This window comes from Onychomys torridus, chromosome 15, assembly GCF_903995425.1.
Source record: "Onychomys torridus chromosome 15, mOncTor1.1, whole genome shotgun sequence".
In the NCBI taxonomy this organism is placed as follows: domain Eukaryota; kingdom Metazoa; phylum Chordata; class Mammalia; order Rodentia; family Cricetidae; genus Onychomys; species Onychomys torridus.
This window is the reverse complement of record NC_050457.1, coordinates 62,306,051-62,324,708: the sequence shown is the minus strand read 5'-3', so window position 1 is coordinate 62,324,708 and position 18,658 is coordinate 62,306,051.

The window sequence follows — 18,658 nt, the reverse complement described above, 5'->3', positions numbered from 1 at the left end:
TTGCTGATAAATACAGCCTGGAAGCAAGACTGGGCCAAGGGCAATGGTCAGTCTTGATTTTGCACCTTTATTAGTAGATTTCCCACTGAAACAGTAACTGTTCATTAAACAACTAGATCATTCTATGCTGTGCAAGAATACATAGGCCTAGTTTTATACTAAAAGACCAAAAATCAAAGTAGTAATAAAGTATTCATGGGGATTGCTATCTTAAACAAACTAAATGGTTAATAAAGACCAGTAGGTGATTTTATTAGTTATCACAGCCATTGAAGCATACATCGTTGAAAAGGACAGAGTAAAATCTTTAAAATTTTTCATATTGTAGTGAAACAAGTATCTAGAAAACTACTTTTCACATCTGCTAAAATAATTTGCAAATAAAGATTATGACAATTATTTATTCTGAGTAACTTGAGGCAAACAAATGCTTAACTCAGGAATGAAGTTTATTTAAGCCTGTGCAAATCAATCGGTGTTTTTCACTGGTTGAGATTAAAAGGGGAAAAACAGTCAGATGACATAGAATACTGCAGAAGCAGAAGCCATTTGATAAGATACCTGTAATGGAAGCTCCCAAGAATATAAATACAAAGGAATCTTCTTAATTTAATAAGGACAAAATAAATATCTGATGCCTCTGAAAACAAAACATAGAATAATGTTTTTCTTAAGTATTTCAAATCATAATTTTATTGGGAAATATATCAACTGTTGAGAATTTGAAAAAAAGGGAAAAAAAACCTGTTTGAAAAAAGTTGTGTTTTAATTCACTTACCTAGCTCAAATTAAAGACAAGAGTCATCATCTTCTTTATGTTATGGGAATGATTATTTTTAATAATTACTATCTAACAGGTATTCACATGGTCAGTAATACCCGATTATTTATACTCCTTAATATTCATGTTATGGTGGAGGGAGCTTCAAGACAGTATAAGTAGCATATTAAAAAGCAATTTGCCTTAGAATGCAGATGTAGGTAATGCACTCAATGATAAAGGTCACCATATTCTTATTATTTTTATTACATCTCTCTGTGTAATTTTCTTTTATAAAAATTTTAATAAACCATAAATGTATGCAAAATGATTTTCAAATCTATCTCTTCTGATTTGGTGCTGAGCACTCTACAATATTTTGATGTCTGCATGTTGACCAGTATTAATTGCCATGTACTGCAATGGGAAGTTTCTCTGAAGAAGCCAATTATGAATTTCATATTGGCTTTGCACACAGAGCTCCAGCCTGGGAACAGTAAATGTGATGCACCATTTCTACACATAGCATGTGCCCTTCTTCCCTTTCAGCAAGTGTGTTAACATGTATCAGTATAAAAAATTCAACTTTAGCCGGGCGGTGGTGGCACAAGCCTAAAATCCCAGCACTGGGGAGGCAGAGCCAGGTGGATCTCTGTGAGTTCTAGGGCAGCCTGGTCTACAAAGCTAGTTCCAGGAAAGGCACAAAGCCACATAGAGAAACCCTCTCTCGAACAAATAAATAAATGAATAAATAAATAAATGAATAAATAAATAAATAGATAAATAAATAAATAAATAAATAAATAATTCAACTTTAAATGCATTTCTTAAATATGATAAAATTTTGGTTTTTAAGATTCCATTATATTAATCTGGCTAAATCATATAAATCAACTTAACTTTCAGAATCTTGATAGAACTTTCCTAATTATTTCAAAGCATTGTTAATATCTTTTAGTTGTTGACTCTACAACAGTAGGAACACATTTCAGAGTTCAAGTGAGGAGATAAAGAAGAGGAGTCTGTCTCTCTCTCTCTCTCTCTCTCTCTCTCTCTCTCTCTCTCTCTCTCTCTGTGTGTGTGTGTATATGTGTGTGTGATGTATATGTGCATAATGTATGTGTGCAATGCATGTTCAAGTGTGTGCTGGTGAACATGTCTATAGGCCAGAGGATGATTTTGGGTTTCCTGAACTATCACCCTCACTATCTGTTTTGTCTCTTTGAGTCAGATTCTCTTATTACAAATGATACTAGACTGAAGGTCAGCATCCTCAGCAATTCTTCTGCCTCCCTGCCCCCCCCCAAGTGCTCTTACACACTGAACTGTTTCCTCGGCCAATGAAACTGTTTCATGAGAAAAGAGAAGGGTATGATTAACTTTGTTTTTTTCTTTGTTTATTTTCCAATCTATGAAATGATGTGTTCCACATATATATTACACATATGTGAGTTCTATAAAAATAGTCTATAGAATGTGTGTAATCTATAAATAAAAATTCATGTACTATATATGTATATTAATTCACATACGTTTATGTATATTTGTGCATAAGTTATTATATATGTATTTTATTGCTCTGTCAGAAAATTTAATATTGATGGGCTGGAGGGATAGCTCAGCTGTTAAAGTCTAGGCTCACAACCAAAAATATAAGAAAATTTAATATTGAAATATTTGAGACACTTTATACAATCATTTATTTTTCAGTACATCTATAATTTTCATATATTATCTCAACAAAGGCTTTTATTTTTTTAATTCTGAGCATCAGGTCTTTAAGTTACTGAAGCAACATGTTGACATTAGAATGCTATTCTGCATGGTTCTCATAAGCATCTTGCACCTAACTAATTAAAATATCACAAAAATCCCTACCAATATTAAATAAATTAAAAACTAAGAACAAATATATTTAACTTGTTATAACAATTTAAAATACAAGTCAATATATTTTGACCAGAATCTCTCCTCTGTAATGAAAATATCATGTAGTTAGACCCATCAGTACACATTTGCTATGCAGGATGCAATAACTGTACTGACTCTGAACAGACCAAGTATTTTTTTGTCCCACCCACAGGCTACATTATAGCTCGGAAGGTAGTTGTCTAAATTATTGTCTTTTCTTGCAGCATGACAATTCAGTGATGAATGGATCAAAAACTGGTGACACCATGTCTTTTGTATGTGCATTGCCCACATGCCGAGGGTTGATTTGTACACTATACATAATTGGCTCCATCTATGTGTAACTAAAAATTCAGCAATCAGAAAAATATGATAGTAGTTGGGCGATGGCCAACATGTCGTCTGATAAAGGGATTGCCAGCAGCTCATATTGCTTTCTTCTCAGTGCTTGGTATTCATCATAACATTTGCAGCTATTTTTTTACAAGCTTTAGAGGAAGTATAAAACAACAATTTTTTTTCCTAATCTGGGGATGTAACATTCTATGTCTCAGTATTTATGATCTCTTCTCTGCATTTAGTAACATAATTCATCAGCTTTAAGCTTTCAAGTGTCATTTTGTGCTTATCTATATAAAACTACAAATTGCTTTCATAGAGAGTAGCAAACTGCTGCTTTGAGAATGATATGAAACTTTAGTGGCTTCACACTATTTATAAAGTTGGCAACAAATGTTACCAGAATCCAGAGAAAATGGTTCCAGCTCAATTAAACTCCTGTTTGCCATAGTGTTGTAATCAGGCCTCTATTGTATCTTTAGTTTAAGGTGATCAAATGACATATTTTACACACTGATGTCAGTATCTCTGCAGACACTGATTCATTACTTTAAATTTATGGTGATAATTTCTGCTGAAGTTTTTGTGTTGTTCCTCCCATTGGTAATGTTGAGCTATTCAGTGGCGACCTGAACATTATTTTTGAATTAACTTATAATGTAGCGTTATATAATGATAGAGAAAGTGAAGCACCGATCAACACTAATGTAAATTATACTATTCTAAAGCTGTCATAGTCAATGACGGCTATTATCAAAAAAAAAAAAAAAATAACATAGATTGGATATTCTAAGACAAAGCATTTATTCTCCAGAGTTCTGGAGATTTCAAAGTCTGAGATTCTGGTCTGTAGATTTATGTTAAGGATGATCTTTCTGATCTTCAAATATTCTTATTCTTTATTGTCTCATTTGAATCGGAATAAAAAAGAAATAAAGGAAGTCTACCCATCTGTCTCTCTCTCTCTCTGTCTCCATCTATCTTCTATAATTTATCTCTTATCTATCTATATATCTATCATCGACCTATCATATATTGTATATCATTTATCATCTATCTATCTGTCTATACATCTATATATCTCCTATCTTTCCATGTGTCTACCAGTCTGTCTGCCTGTATGTATGTATGTATATATGTATGTATGCTTGTCCATCCATCATTCTGTTTATTTCTTATCTATCTATTTATCTATCTTATATAATTTATCTTTCATCTATTTATCCATACATTTATCATTAATCTAATTATATCTGTCTGTTTTCTAACTGATCTATTGATCATTTACCTGTCTGTCTGTCCATCTGTCTATCTTATATCATTTATCTATCATGTATCTACTAATCTATCATCTATCTACCTACCTATTTATCTGTCTATCTATCATCTAAATATTTATCTGTCTGTCTGTCAATCAGTTATCATCTATCATCAGTCATCTATCTGTATGAATGTATATCAACAAATGGAGATTCATAGTGTATATTTAAAATTGTTACTAAGTTTTTTTTCCATGATGAGCAAATAGAGAGAGTACCTGAAGTTTTGCTCTTCATATTGACAGTGGGTAGAATTGCAGATAGGATTTGGATGTTGGATTTGAGCATTTCTTTTCTATTTTTGCTGCAGAGAATGATTAGTTACAAAAATGGTGGTACATAGGGTGGTAAATTGCAAATATCACTGAAACATCAGTCCCTCTTTTACTCAGGGTAGAGAATCTATAATTGAGTACAACTTGATTTGAATTGGGCCATCGAGACTGAAAAACAAGGCGAAATCTTATGAAGCAATGTCACCAATAACTAGCAATGTAAGTTCTCAATATGTGTGAGGTTCACATCTTCAGAATGAAGTAGCCACAGATGGAAATTTTTTTAAATATATATATACCTATACTTAAAACATTGCACTCACTAACATAGAGATATTTTTATCTTTCATTATGCTCTCAACAAACAGTGTAATAACTACTTACATTGTAATTGGAGTTAAAAGCAACTTAGTGATTATTTATAGTAAAAAGTACAGTGTTCTTAGGTGTTTTGCAAATGCTATTTCAGTTTGTATAAGGGGCTTAAGCATGGGTTAGAGTTGCTTTTATAAGAGCATACCTAAAGCGAACCCTGTTTGGATTTTAAAGATTTAATTTGCTATCATGTGAATTAAAACCAAATGACATGCATCTTATCTGAAATGAATGCACTTGTATATCTATCTTATAAAGATGAACTTTAATTGTTTCTATGTTTCACAACTGCACAAAATAAAGATATGATATTAAGAAAACTATAGAATACATAAAAATCTATAAGTATTGAGAAATAAAATGTTAACAATTATCTTTCAGCATTCAGTAAGATCAATGCCCAAAACCAAGAGCATGGACAAAAATACAGACAAAGAAAGAGAATTCAGAAAATAGTTTATACCATTAATGTAAATATAAAAACTCAATGAATTAAGAATAAGATGAGCCAGGTGTAATGCCTATATCACACATTTGGGAGACAAAAGCAATTTGATCTCTTTGAGTTCAGAGCCAGCTTGGTCTACAAAGCAAGTTTCAGGACATCCAGGGCTACACAGAGATATGTAGCATGAATCCTAAAGGGTCTTAGTAATAAAAACAAACCTGGAGCCAAGTATTAGGGTGAATGCTAGAAGATCAGAGAAGCAGAACAAGCCACAGCCACCTCACCTTGCCAATTCCTCAACTGATTCTGTTTCCTTAGATTGGGTGCCTCTCAGCTGAACTGTACTGCTCAAAAGCTGGAAAGCTTAACCAGCGCTAGTTCCTGGTTTTCATACCTTATATACCTTTCTGCTTTCTGCCATCACTTCCTGGGATTACAGGCGTGTGTCACCATGCCTGGCTGTTTCCAGTGTGGCCTTGAACTCACAAAGATCCAGATGAATCTTTGCCTCTTGAATGCTAGGATTAAAGGTGTGAGTGCCACTATTTTCTGGCCTCTATATCTAGTGGTTCTTCTGTTCTCTGACCCAGATAAGTTTATTAAGGTGCACAATATTTTGGGGATCATAATACCATGACAGAGATAACTGATTAGAAATTTGAAAAAAAGAATAAGATAAGGAAAGAACTCATAGTAGATGAAAATACTTATTTTCAACAGAAATATTCAACCTATAATTAAATGTCTATAAATGTTAACTTTGCTCTATTTAAAACCTAAAGTTATGATTGATTGGATTAGTATCTATTCGTGTGAAATTTCAAACTCCTAATTATGTTCTGTTAGGAAGTGCTTCTGAAATTTCCTTCCAGATGCATTTTCTCTTTTGATCAGTAATGCTACCTCAAGTGTTGAAATATAGTTTTTTACAAGCTAGTATACAAATTTAAAATTAAAATGTATAGCTATGAAAATATTTTGTATATTTGACTTTTGATAAAGGTCTATATTACTCACCAAGATAGAAGATAAATCTTCCAGAGTAATTAAAATTAGTACCATACCAACCTACTTAATAAATTAAAAAAATAAAGTGCAGGTATAAAACACAATAACAGTTATAGAAATGAACACTGAGTTGAGAGAAAATACAATAACTTGACAAAACAGTTGTAAGACATATTATTATAATAGTACATGTTTTAAAGTATTTATGCCATTATAAATTTTGTCTAATATTTTGATCTTGGATATGAATTATGAAAGAACTAAGGTATAATGTCATTTAAGATTTCAAGAAAGCTTTCAAAGACTACCAGTAGCAGTCAAGAAATGTTGCCAAGGGAAAAGCTGGATATTACATAATAACAAATAATAATAGATAAAAATAATAAAGTACATTAAGTAACAATTACACACATCATTCAAATTAGGTAAACATAAATACTCAGGAATTTAAAAGGGAACTATTTTTTTCAAAAATCATATATATGAACAACATAAATAAAATAGATAAACTTTTTCAAAGTGATTAGGTGTTAATGAAGAAGTTTTATTGAGAATGGTATAATTGAAATACAAACATTTAAAGGCTAATGTCATATTTAAAATCTAAAAATAAATTTATGTCTTCCTCTGAACATTAATATTTCAATGTTCTGTACATGTTATATGTCAATCTTATGCTTGATGGGATAGCTTATTTCTTTTATGGACACAATGTTTCATGCAGATTTCTAAAGTGAATAATACTGTCTCTTGAGTATAAATCCTTTGATATCTGATTCATATACAATTTTAATTTCCAAGTCTAGAAGGTTTAGATAGAAATTGAAAGAGAGGACATCCCATCTTGTTTCTGATCACAGGGAATAAAGCTCTTCTTCACTTATGATGAATAATAATATTAACTAGACTTTGGAAAACAGATATCCATTTCATATCTGAGAAATATGCTTTTTTCTGCTCATTAATCATCAAAGTGTTGGCTTTATAATTTTTAAAAAATTTTTTAAAGATATTTTTATTATTTATTAATAATATTGAAATTCCCTTTTTGTTATATAATATAAATTATTAAATTAACTTAATCTCACTTCAATAGATTGCTACTATTTGGCTAAGTAATTTATGCTCATATCTAAATAAATATTTGGATATTTCTACTTATGGATGATTTTGAGAAGGAAATGTTAATTCTGTGAGGTTTTATTATAATTTATCATGAAAATATGTGTTCATCTTCTGTGGCAATTTTATTACTAAACTGGTATTCATGTGTTTAATTAATAAATAAAACTGAAGACTTGCTTATTCCAGAGTTTGCAACTGTTCAAGTTTCTGATGCTGGAGTCCATTTTGACAGTTTCTTTATCTCAGATCCTTTGTCAATGTCCTGGTAAACTGCTTTTTTACATACAAATGGCCATTCCCTCACACTCCCTCTAATCAGAAAGACACATACTGTCACTTCTTTCAGTCATGATGTCAGTGATTTCTGTCTTGCCTGGCTGTCTCTACCACTCCTCATTGTGAATCTCACCAGCTTTTTATCAAACCAGCTATGAACCTCTTTAAATTTTCACTTTTAACCTTTATACAATATAAATCATTTCTTTAATAATTGTTTCTGTTTTGACTTTTTAACAGTTCTATTGTAATAGATTTATTGAGAAAAGTGTTTAATAGGAAAGTTTATGTCTTGCAGAGTCCACATGTTGAAGGCATAATATTAGATGTGATATTATTTACAGATAAGATCATTGGAAGAAATTAGAATCTGATTACATTGTGAATGTAATATTGCTCTTGTCTTCTCTCTTCTCTCTCATTCCCACCTTTTCCCTCTCCCCATCTGGCTTCTCCATGTATCTCTCCTTTTTCAACTTCCAGTACACTAAGGAAAGATCATATGCCACACAGCCAGAAGGCAATTGTCTAAATGACAGGGTATAATATTTCAGAAAACACCAAATTTTTGACATCCCAGCATGTATTATTGGGGAAATTTCTGGAGTCTAACCAGTTTCACCTATGATAATTTGTATAAAGCAGCCTCAACAGTCAAAGATAGCAACCAGCCAGACGTAACTCAGTTTTCCTACAAGCAAAATGTTAAAAATGTAAACACTGCTTGCTAGTTACAATAAAGTTGTCAGAGTGGGGTTGTTTTGTTTTTCTTTCTTTTTTTTTTTTACATTTTAAAATTGTGTTTCATCACTTTATCTAAAGATGAGATTTATAGGAAGTCATTGTTAGGAGTAGTCATAGGTTCAGAAAAAAAGCATTTGTACCTAAAGAATTTGTCTTATTGGATCACACACACAAATGCAGGTTTGTGTGTGTGAATGTGTGTGTGTGTGTGTGTGTGTGTGTGTGTGTGTGTGTGTGTGCGCGTGTGTGCATGTCTGCTTGTGCATTTGTGGCTACACATTGCCCATTGAATAAATAAAATAGCAGCCAAATGAAGCTTGGTTAGAACTGAAGAACATAATATAGGAAATGAATAAAAGTTATTTTTATTGTAAACTTGTAAAGAATATAGCTACAGGTGTCTGTGTCCTGGTATATTTTTTGCAAGGCAAACTGAGGTATAATAAATTATGATATTTAATGAAGTTCATATCTAAACAGATGTTTGAAGAATCAGCATAAATCCTCCTGAATGCTCATATTTCAAAGCACGAAGAAAATGAAATAAAGAAGGAATGTCAGACAATAGGGGTCAAGATTAGAGACTTGGAAATTTCTCAATCCATCTAGTATGGAAAGCAAATGAGTAAACAGGTTTTGAAGAAAATCAACTAAGTTTATGATTAATATTTGACAATTCTGTGTGCATGAGACACACATGTAACGAGCTATCTATTTTTATGTCTATTTCTATTCAATTTTTATAATTTTATCCTCATTCTGGTAGTTCTTCACACATGGGTCTATTGTTCTACAACAATTACATCAGAGATTAAGCATTCCATCTTTGAAGGAAGAGCATAAGAAAGAGAATGCCCTGAGAGGAGGTGAAAACACTCTGTTCTGCAGGGCAGCTACTAATATGCATGATGTTAGAAAGTGCTGTAAGCATTCATTCTTCAAGACAGCTCTTTTAAACACATTTCCATTATACAGAGAAACTCCTGAGGCTCAAGAAGTAAGCAACTCAAAAGGCTCAGTACATTCCTGAAACTGATCAGATTTAGTAATCCCTTCTCTCCAAGTGTGTATAAGCTTGTAGTGACCAATGAGAGATGCTTTTACACAAATTGGCCTCTTAGAATAGGTTTAAATAAGCTTAGCCACCTGGAAGAAGAGAACAGATGACCTGCCAGAAGGAGACTTGGGACTACCAAGGTACCAGGAAAAGACTTCCCTAAATTGTTGAACAGCCTGCAGGCTGAGCAGTACATTTGAGGTTTCAGACTTTCGTGAACTGTCACCCAGGCTGGGATTTTGGTGATACAACAATATTTGAATCACTGAGGTTGATATATTGTGCACCCAAAAAAACTTATCTGGGGGCTAAAGAACAGAACAGCCACTATATTAAACACAGAGGTTAGGCAGTGGTAGCACACGCCTTTAATCCTAGCTTTCCAGAGGCAGAGATCCATCTGGATCTCTGTGAATTCAAGGCCACACTGGAAACAGCCAGGCATGGTGACACGCACCTTTAATCACAGGAAGTGATGACAAGAAGCAGAAAGGTATGTAAGGCAGGAGGACCAGGAACTAGAGGCTTTTAAGCTGTTAGGCTTTTAGCAGCAGTTCAGCTGGGAACAATTTTTCAGAATTCAGCTCAAGTTTTTTTTTTTTTTTATTTATTAATAAGACGTTTTAAGATTAGTGTTACAAACCACTTCTGCTCCTGTGTGTACATCTTGCTGGTATTCCTATAATTAACATCAGTAAGTTCATTATTTCACCAACTGGATATTAATTGTTTCCTCATTTTGACTTGTCTTCTGTTTCCTCTCAGAGGTAAGTAGATATTCAGATTTCCAAAAAGAACAGTGTCAAATAACAATATAATAGATGATTCATTTAGTCTTTCTACAGTAAGTTCAAAGTCTGTATTTTATCAGTGTTGGTCCATCAGCTGTCTTTCTAATATATGAATTATTATTTCTGCTTTGCATGTATTATAATGTTCATAGAAATATATGCATTTCAACTAGTGCACTATATATTGTAACATTCTGCTTTTAGGCATTTTCATCACTTGTTTTTTCCAAGACATTCCTTTATTAACTCAGTACACATTGTTCTATCTGTCCCATTAGAGGTATATTCTTGTACTTTATAGGTAGTTACAGATTAGCCAGTGATTTCTTTAGAGCTCTTGATACCCTATTTTCATTAGCATTTACCATAGGTCTATCAGCTTAATGGACACATACTTTCAATATTCTGCAGTTTACAGCTCTGCCTTAGCCTTCATTCATTGCTTGGCTGGGACTAAAGGCAAGCAAGAAAGTGTTAGAGAATTACAAAAACCATCCTAAGCATTCAGTCATTTCTGCATATGCATATAGCATTTGAATCGTCCAGGATTATGTTCCTTGATTTTAAAACAAAAATTACCAAGTGATATTTCACTTGAGAGTGTACTTTCTCAACTCTTATTTACCTTACACATTCTTAAATATTTAGGCAGCTGGAGTGTTGTTAAATTTTCATGACTTTTGACAAATGCCTCAAGAAAAATGTATTCACAGTGAGTAAGCTCTGAGTCAATAAAAGAAGTTCTAATGAGTAGAGATTTCCACAAAACTGCTACACAGGCTGGCAAAGTCTCATGGGAACTTTCCTTGAGGTCAAAAACCAACATATACTTAAAGTATGAGTTTTATTAGATAAGGTGTCAAGACTTCAGACTGTTAAGGTTCCAAGATGTCTGGTTCAGAGTGTTAAAAAAAATTTTAAAAACCCAGCAAATTATGCCACATAGTTCACTATATTTTCTGTGTTTATGAGTTTAAAAAGATGTTCATCAGATGGTCAAAAGTTATATTGCAATTTCTAAAAGTATAAAAAAAAAACACAAGGATGTTTTTTCAGCATCCTTACTGCTTCTATTGACTGTGACATGTACAATTGGCTGTGCTACATAACCCGACTGACAGCATTCATTTAGTTTTCTATTGAAGAATAAAATGAATTATTCAGTATTTTCTGTTACTGGAATTATTGATGATCTGACTGTCTTAGTTAAGGTTATTATTGCTGAGATGAAACACCATGACAAAAACAACTTTGGGAGGAGAGTGGTTTATTTGCCTTATACTTCCACATCATGGTCTATCATCAAAGAGAGCCAGGACAGAAACTCTAGCAGGAAATGAGGCAGGAGCTGATGCAGAAGCCATGGAGGGGTAATGCTTAATGTTTGCTGATGATGGCTTTCTCAGCCTCATTTTTGTAGAACCCAATAGCGTCAGCTAAGGGATAACCCCACTTACAATGGACTGAGCCGTCCCCCATCAATCACAAATTAAGAAAATGTCCTATAGGCTGACCTTCAGCCTGGCTGTCTGGAGGTATTTTCTTAATTGTGGCTGCCCCCTCTCAAATGACTTTAGCTTGTGTCCAGTTGACATAAATCTTTCTAGCACAATGGCTAACTAGCAAACATTTTAATATAATTCTCTTCCACATTGTTCTCTTTGAGTTTTTTCTTTCGATATTCATATTTCTGATATCTTTCACAAGTATTGCTTGGGCTTTGGATGCCATTCACTGTTAATTTGCATATTTACCTAGCATGTGTTTGGACCCAGGTTTAACTCCCACTATTTTCACTTTCAAAGCATTTTTCAGTGATTTAAGATCCAGTTTTTGAGTCTCTGCTGTTGATACTACTGTCTTGTTGTTCAGCAAGAACACTTACTATGATAAAAATTGCACCTAGGAGGTGCAGATACCAGGTACTGGAAACAATAGTGGAAGTATTGATGAGTTATTAAATCTTGACATAGAGCCAGACTGAAGAAACAGTTGACCTAGGTTAACTGTTCTCTATGCTCAAACAGACTCAAGTGTCCATTGAATTTAAGGTTGTTGAGAATTCTGTATTTGCTGCTGTATAAAAGGTTGTTTATAGATAATGGAACGCAATATGAAATGCCCTACTTACACATTATTCATAACAGCTTCTAATCTGCCTAATATTTGGAGACTGTCCTTACATTAACCCAAGCTGATAGAAAACAACCCTTAAAGAATTAACTAAGAAGCATTCCAGTCCTGTCAAGTCATTATTTTTTTGATGAGATATGATTGATGAATTCTTAGACTTGGGGGAAAATGCTATCTAAACATTGGGAAATAGGTACCTACATAAACTTGCTTTCCTGTCATGAACTGGACATTTTCTAAAACACCTATATGGAAATAAGGGAGCACTGTTAGAAGATCAAGAGTAGATGTAAAGTAGGTGGCTGTAGGCCAACTTGTGTTCCAGTAACCTAAGTTGGTGACTTGTTTGGTTACACCAAGTCCCTCTTCTAGTCAAGATGCCACTTTTTCCTCAATTAACATCTAGACGGCTTACTTTCTTATTACTTATGGATATTAATTTATATACCAATTTGTAAGATGAAACACAATCTGGGTGTGAATTATAATACCCTTTCCTAAGTTTAGGAAGGTCTTAGGGAACAATGAACAAAAAGTTCTGTGATCACAAAACGGAGATGAAAGAATTATCTTTAGAAGTAGAGTTAGATTTATTTGATTTGATATATCTAGTTTTTTTGCCTGCATATACATGTGTACATACATAAAGGCATCATGTGTGTGTCTCTTAAATGTAAATGTCAAAGATGGTATCAGATTTCCTTTAAATAGTGTTACATATACTTGTGAGTCCCCAAGTAGATGCTAAGAACCAAAACCTGTTCTTTCACACATATATATATATGTGTGAATGTGTATAAATACGTGTGTATATATGTACATATGTACACATATGTACATATGTGCATATACTTGTATATGTGTGTTATATATACATATATCTGTATATATGGATGTGTGTACATGTGTATATAAATATAAAAGCCAGCTATAATGTAAAAACAAAGAACAGATGCTATGTATATATATATGACAACATGTGTACCCATTAAAAACCTTAGTGAGATAACAATTAAATATTTAAAAAATGATAGTGTATACCAAAATGTCATATAAGCTACTGACAAATTTGAAGGCCTGGGTCCATAGAAGTGTAGTCACCACCTGAAAACTCTTGAAATAACAACCACTCCGGATTATACAGATTGAGGTTTTATTTATTCATTATATATATATATTTTGTCAAAGGCAAGTGTGACTCCTTTTGTTCTGTGAGAATGTGTTTATGCTGGATACTCTCATGTCAACAATCACCATGATTCTGATCTAAAAATCTGCTGAAAACCGAATAATTTACAAATAATCATAGATAGCCACATAGATAAATAACTAGACCTCTCTGTATTACTGTGCTTTGACTATTCAGAGGCATGTGATTATTTTTTAAAATTAGTATGTTCTACTAAACACAGGTATGCTGTCAAAATGAAATGAATCCCTTTGAGTTCAGATTTCTCCCTACAATGTATAGGATATGTTCTGTATGGAATATCAGCCTACACAGATTTCTTTTACTTATCATTATAAAGAGAAATTAAAAACAAATAGTAAAATTTTGTCACCTATCATATTCCATCAACCTCCTGGGAATATGTTTTTTTTTTTAGTTTCTATTCATAAAAGTTTCGATTATATTATTCTGTCCCTTAAAGAAGAAGGCATTCAAATGAAAATTATATATACATATAATTTATAAATGAGTAGTGATAGAAGTCCATTTAGCTCTTTGAACTACATAAAATCTTTTAATATTACATACTGATGTATAATACTAGTCGCTAGGTGGGCACTGTCAGAAAGGATCTATTTTTAAAATTTATTTTATTTTATGTTAATTAATATTGTGCCTGCATGTATGTATGTGCACCATATGAGTGCCTGGTACTCACTGAAATCAGAGAGAGCATTAGATACCCTGGAACTGGTGTTGAACATGGTAATGTTGAATATTGAATGGCTTTGAACTACCATGTGGATATTGGGATATCTGAAAGTGCAACAGGTGCTCTTAACCATGAAGACATCTCTTCAGCCCTAGAGAGGTCTTCTTAAATCATTACAAACCATATATGTGCATCACTCTATAATGAACTATATATTCATAACTCTTGCAGAACTAATTTTTGCATCATAGAGATGGATGGCATTATATAATGAGCTTTCAAATGCTCTGGCCTGAATCCTGGCATGTGGATGTGACATCTGAATTTGAGTTCATGAAGACGTAACCAAGTTTGAGACATCCATTCTGTATTATTATTTTATTGCTCTGATAAAACACAGTGTTAAAAAGCAAAACACAAGAGATAATTATTTATTGAACTTTTATTTTCAAGATACATTGAATCATGAATGTCAGAGTTGGTCATTTAAGCAATAACAGGAAATAGAAATCCTGGAGGTGCTGGCTTTCTGGCTCTATCCTAGTCTCATACTTCCCAGGCATTTGTGCTGCTACAAGTAGTCTGGGGCTGCCTCCCATAGAAATTAATAATCAAGACAGTCCTCCACAAACATGTTTTATCTGGATGATAGCTGAGTCCAGCTCCAGATGGGCAGGGTCTGAAGTGGGTGGATACAAAAGCAGTCACAGAGAAATCATACATGGGTCATGGGACAGAGAGGAAGCACATCTAGCTACCACTTGACCGCCTCCAACAACCTGCATCTTTCACAGGCTTTATTTATACGCAAAATCATTTCCTCATAGACTTTAATCATTGATTATGAAGTCTTTTCATAGACCATACTTTTTCTAAAGCCTTCCTTGATTAAAAAATCATATCAAAGTAAAAGAAACAGAATGAGCAAACAGTAAATTTCATGAAAACTAAAATCTAACATTATGATAACATCAATTCTTTTAACTCAATTATCTTTTTCCTTAAAATTGTGTTATAAAACCTTGTGGTTACAGAATAAGTAGACAGGATGTCTCTATTTAGGTTTGACTAAGTTAATCAGTCAGAAGTTATTTTCCTAGCATCTATGTCATTCTATTAATCTAGTATAATGTATTCTCATCTTTCTATGAAAACCAATTTCCTCAGTGCCTTGTTTAAATTCTTTTATATCTGACATAAGCCCACCATCCTTCCCCTCAAACTCTGAAAGACCCTCTTCTGCTCTTTATTCTTTCTTCAATCAGAGAAGTCCTGGTCTGACAAGTCTGCTCAGCAGCCAAGCAGTTCATTAGGCCAAGATGGTCATCTTTGTGACTCTGTCATAAACTCTTGTTTCAATATGGTCCCTATCTTTATTATAGTCTTGCAAAGAGCAAAAGAACATCAAGATTCCTAAAATTGCTTACTTTCCCTTCAGGAAGGTACCAAAGCTTGTCATTAATTTTATAATAAAAAAATCTTTTTCTTTTCCATGCTAATTCTATTTTTGAGGCAAAATATGATAACATAATGGTTCAATTATAGCTTGTCAGCTTGTAAAGTTTCCCTGTTGTTCTTCTTTAATGATTTTTTTCCAAGTGCTATATCTCATGCTTACTAATATCACTTAAGCACTAAGTTCTATAGAAGACTCAATTTATTGTGTAGATAATTCTCCTAGGGAATCACTATTAGTTTATTCTTCTTATCATCAGCTTCTATAAAAAGTGTTACAATATCCCAGTTCTAGCCTTTGGTCAGGGGCCCTTAACAGCAAGGAGTTCAAACACTAAACTTGTCACACACATAAGCAAGAGTTACGCAGCAAATTCCACCAAGGGCAGTGAAGGATCAATCCAAGTTGTCCAAGCACTGTGAGTTTGGTCAAGCAGCCCCTTCAAGATGCTTGGCATTATCAGGCAATGCTTCAACCGAGTCTTTCTTCTTATTCCCACCAATAAGCAGTGGATTAGAAATCAAAATTTAGTTAGATTCAACTTTTACCCATTTGATTGACAACATTTCAAGCATTAGACAGTATCAGTTACACAGACAGGGTATTGATGGAAGTTTATCCTTTGCTGGAGAAATGCATTTGAGAAAGTAGTTTAACATATTACATATGGCTTCAGAATATCTTCCTCCATTTCCTCCTTCTTGTTTTACTCAACCTCCTCCTGTTTGTTACTTTTCCTCACCCTCCACAAAAATAACTCCAAACACATCACTGTAAAATCTAAAACTCTGATGGTTGAGAAGACATGATAGATAATATAGAACAACATATAGGCATTAGAGTAGTTAGATGTTTCTCAGGTCCTGCCTGGCCTTCTGCATTTATCTCTCCCACTATGTCCTACAGCTGCCTTGCCCCAAGTAAACACACAGAGGCTTAATATTTAATTATAACTGCTTAGCCATTAGCTCAGGCTTATTACTGACTAGCTCTAACACTTAAATTAACCTATAATTCTCTATGTTTAGCCACATGGCTTGCTATCTTTTCTCAGTTCTGCCATGTCATCTTGCTTTGTCTGTGTCTGGCTGATGACTACAAACTCTGCTCTTCTTCTTCCCAAAATTCTCCTTGCTACTTGTTCCACCTATATTTCAGCCTTGCTACTGGCCAATAAGCATTTTATTAAACCAGTGTACAAGAGCATCATCCCACAGCACATGGGTGAGGATTTTCAAAATATCCATCTGATTGTTCAGTAAATAGAGTATGTTCTTCCTTATATGTGAATCACAGTTTGAAAACTTTAATTTTGTTTGTACTTGCAGAAGCCAAAAATCAAGAAAGAGGTTATTAGATAGCAGATGATTTAAGAGACAGAGAATAGTACAATATAGGTAAGAGAAAATGAGTAGTTACAACTGTGTTATCTTCTATTTAAATAAGATATTGGTCTCTGTTTACCGAGAAATACCCACTGACTCAAAACTAGAACAAGCTCTCACTTCTGTGCTATAATACATATTCAGTGCTTTCCATAGTTATTTTAGTGTACAAGTTATGGCTACTATTTATTCCTTAAGCATAGTATCAGTAATGTGTTTACTCATTCTTGAATATCCAAATGCAAATATTTTTATTCTAGCATATATGAAAGTAATATGCAAATTACCTGCAATGACATTCTGATTATCTTCAAATTTTCTCTTTATAAACAATAAAGTCACCAGGCGGTGGTAGCGCTCTTGTGTAATCCCAGCACTCAGGAGGCAGAGGCAGGTGGATCTCTGTGGGTTCGAGGCCAGCCTGGTCTACAAAGCGAGTTCCAAGACATCCTCCAAAGCTACAGAGAAACATTGTCTCAAAAAACCAAAATAAATAAATAAATAAAAATAAAGTCACCATGACATGTTACAGAAACTTACCTGTATGTTCACCTGTTCTATCACCTGGTGGATTTTACATAAATGTATCTATATGTCTGAAAGTACACTAGGAAGGTAGACTTTCTTGGCTTTTTCAGGATGATTTTATTTGTCATCAACACATTATTTTTTTTCATGGTCATTGTTGGAGAAGTGGAAGAAGAAACAAAAATTTTCATATAGAAATTTTTCATAGAAGTTTACATGAGCAGAGCAGGTTGATATGAAAGCAATAAGAAACTCCATCCACCCATTTACAGAGATGACACTAACTTTGCCAGGAGAGGTATTAACTCTACATAGATGTAATTCTCAAGTAAGAAACTCCAAACTGATTGAGAGTTAATACAATAGATACATTTTATTTTATACATCTTTTATTTTCCCAGTATTTCCATATATATCATAAAAAATTACAAGATACATATCTAAAGAAGACACATTTATATATTATATTTGTATATTATTCTTTTGTATGGTTTCACAAACTGCTTTTGTAGTATGTAATAATTTAATGTGCTCAATAATTAACTATAAAAAGTCATCTTTTTTTATTCCATATGGTGAATTAGAGACCTTCAATCTGTTCATTAGGGGAAGTTTATGTATACTTATTTAGCTACTTTTCTCATTGTTTATTTAAAACTATTCATAGTGATATATTGCAAAAATTGTGTCATTTGCCAGGTTGTATTTTTATTAATGTGTATTTATATTAATGTATAATATAATTTTAATGATTCTATGTGGGGAATATTATTTTAATGTGTGATACTTTTATTTATGTTGCATTTGTTTAACTCTGTGAAGCTGTGTTACTGTGCCTGTCTAAA